Genomic DNA, 3313 nt, shown 5'->3' with positions numbered 1-3313 from the left:
TAGGCTAATTTGGAATGCATTGGTAATAGGCCTATTCTTTTGTTACTATAGTTTGATATTTTCTTCTTAGAAGTAATCTTCATGCAGGGCTACCACAATTTTTTTTATAACCTTCTATATTATTATCCTATTGAATATCAATATGCTTATTTGTAAAACTAAATTGTATTCTGAGTCACTTACAACAACGTGTCAAAATTTTGAAATTTTTCTTCGAAGTTGTCAAGTTCAAAGATGTAAAAGGAATCGAATTAATTCGTCCTAAACTTGCCCTTTGTGAGTTCAAAACTTCGAACTTCTTCATAGCTTTGCGAGGTCTGTGGATCTAGTGGGAGGTCCATTCACCTCTATGAAATTCCAGGAAAACATTCGCTGGTTATGAATTATTCTAGCCATTTTCCAAAGAAAATCTGCTGGTTGATTACAGTCAGCACACTGCTAGTAGTAATGACATCTTTTTAGGATCATAATCATCAATCTATATATTGTGGCTTCCAAATCATTTGAGAGAGAGCAATTAATAAGAGCATCAAACGATATGGGGATCTTCAATTGATGACATTAATTTCTCAGTCTTCTCGAATCTTGATCCCTTGGGTTGCATTCAAAGAGAACATGTTGTGCATTTTTTGAAGTCTGATGGCAGTTTCTGCACAGGGGTGTGTGGTGGATTCCTCATTTAAAAAGATCAGCATTAAGTAAAATAGTTCCAGCTTTTGGCTTATAGTAAAGCATATTAAGGTCCTTAGATTTGAAAGGAGGATGCAAAAAATGTTGGTGAGCTATTTTGGTTCGGCCTCTAATGACCTCTCTAAAATTGAACGTCCTTAAATTTCTTGGGGGAGGGATATCTGCTGCCTTATTTGCAAAATTATCTGCCATTTCATTATATTTGATTCCTTTATGGCTTGGAATATGAAGAAATGCTATAGAATATCCAGTTGAAAATTGATAACTGATTTTTTGGCGTATCTCTTTCAGGTCTAAGTCATCAGCATGATAATTTATATGGCTAAGAAAATGGATTGAAGAAAGAGAATCTGACAGGAACAGAATGTTCCTTGAAGGGGTCTTCAGATCAATTAAGGCATCTAATGCAAGTCGTACTGCATATAATTCAGCCGAAAGAACTGATGAATTACTAGGTAGGGGGGTATAAACATTCAAATTTAAGTCCGGGATAGAGGCAGCTGCCCAAGATTTTGAATCTTCAACGGAACCGTCCGTGTATACATGTACATAATTTGGAAAACGGGAATTCACGCAGTTTTCAAAGAATATATTAACCTCTTGGGCTGATTTATTTTTTGGTAGCATGCCCGTAAGCCACTCAATATGGGCTATCTCCCATGGTGAGCAAATCAAAGGGAAAAGAGTCCATCCCATGAGAAGACCACTCTGGAAACTCCTTTAGATAGAGATTCCATGAAGAGGATACAGAGATCATTATAGGTGGTTTATTAAATGTTTTTTATATAAAAAATACTGATTACCATATGCTTGTATTTTGGTAAAATACCATCTTCCTTTAAGCAACGTTCTTTCCTGTAGAGGGCTGATCCCTGAGAGTTATCTGATTTTAAGAATTGGTGTGTGCTTATGAAGTCCCATAGCAATACGAACTGCAGAATTTTGTAGTGACTCCAGCATGTTGAACATACTTGAAGAACTATTGGCAAAAAACTGGATCCCATATTCCATCTTTGCTCTAATATGAACTATATAAAAATCAGTCATTGTTTTAGGTGATGAACCCCATTTGGAGTTAGCAAGCAGTTTTAGGAGAGCCAGTTTCTGGATAATGTTACTCCTGAGTGTTTTGATGTGATCCTACCATCTTAATTTAGAATCAAAAACAATTCCCAATAATTTCACTGAAGATTCGTAATTTAGGGGGTAACTATTCAAAGCAATATTTGGTATGGATGCATGTTTTACTACTACTACTACTAACAACTCATCGCAGCACCAAGCCGCCTGAGGCCAACACAGCTACGCACGCTCCTCCTCCATCCCCAATCTATTCAAAGCCTCCCTTTTTACACCCGCCCACGAAGTTCCCATTTCCTTTAAATCTTTCTTTATGACGTCCTCCCACCCCAGATGGGGACGACCTGCTTTCCGTTTAGCCCAAGATGGTTGGTCGAAAAGAACAATCTTCGGCAATCTGTCATCCTTCATCCGCACAACATGCCCCAACCACCTCAACCTTTCTTTCATTATAGCCCTAGAGAGCGGGATTGAACCATATTTTTCGTATAGCCTATTGTTTGAAATACGGCTAGTCAGCCGGGTACCCAGAACAATCCTTAAGCAATTTCTCTGGATAACATCTAGCAAATCTTCATTAGCTCTTCAGAGTGTCCATGCTTCAGAGCCGTATCTGACCACTGTCATCACTGTAGCTTCTAAGATTCTAATCTTGGTTTGCAGACTTATCTTCCTATTCTTCCAGACTTTTTTTAACTGTGAAAAAACACCCTGAGCCTTGGCTATTCTATTTTTAACATCTTCACTGCTCCCACCATCTTTACTAATAATACTACCAAGGTAAGTGAAGCTGCCCACCTGATCAATCTTTTCATTACCCAACGTCACCTTTTCATCTTCACTTATTCCTAGCCTTAGTGACTTAGTCTTCCTAACATTAATTTTCAGACCAATATTAGCACCCTGAACTCGCAAAACCTCTAAAAGTTCATTCACTTTGCGCGTACTTTCATCTAGGATTCTTAGATCATCAGCATAGTCCAAGTCCAGAAGACTTTTTCTTTCCCATTTGAGTCCGTGGTCTTTCATTGCCTTTGCCTTTCCTGTGCTTATTAAGACAAAGTCTATGAAAATGATCCATATAAAGGGGGATAAAACGCAATCCTGCTTAACTCCTGATTAAATACAAAACCAGCTGCTAACCTCATTTCCTACCTTAACCGCAGCAGTGTTATTCTCGTACATAGCACTAATCACTTTAATGTATTTGTCTGGTATACCATACAAGGATAAAACCTTTACTAAAGCTCCTCTATCAACAGAATCAAACGCTTGCTCATAATCTATAAAACTGAGGACCAAAGGTGTATGAAAACTTAGGCACTTCTCAATTATTAACCTAAGAGTGAAAGTTTGGTCAACCAATCCTCTACCTTTTCTAAAACCGCACTGCTCTTCTCTTAAAACTTTGTCTACGGCATCTCTCAGTCTAAAAAGTATCATATTACTAAGCAATTTGCTACCTACAGAGACCAGACTAATGCCTCGATAATTAACACACTAACTTTTATCACCTTTCTTATAAAGTGGCTTAATTAAGGTT

The sequence above is a fragment of the Artemia sp. Qi Xiang Cuo genome, chromosome 20 (assembly GCF_049724085.1).
Source record: "Artemia sp. Qi Xiang Cuo chromosome 20, ASM4972408v1, whole genome shotgun sequence".
In the NCBI taxonomy this organism is placed as follows: Eukaryota; Metazoa; Arthropoda; class Branchiopoda; order Anostraca; family Artemiidae; genus Artemia; species Artemia sp. Qi Xiang Cuo.
The sequence above is the reverse complement of the archived record's forward strand: the minus strand, read 5'-3'. Positions refer to the sequence as shown.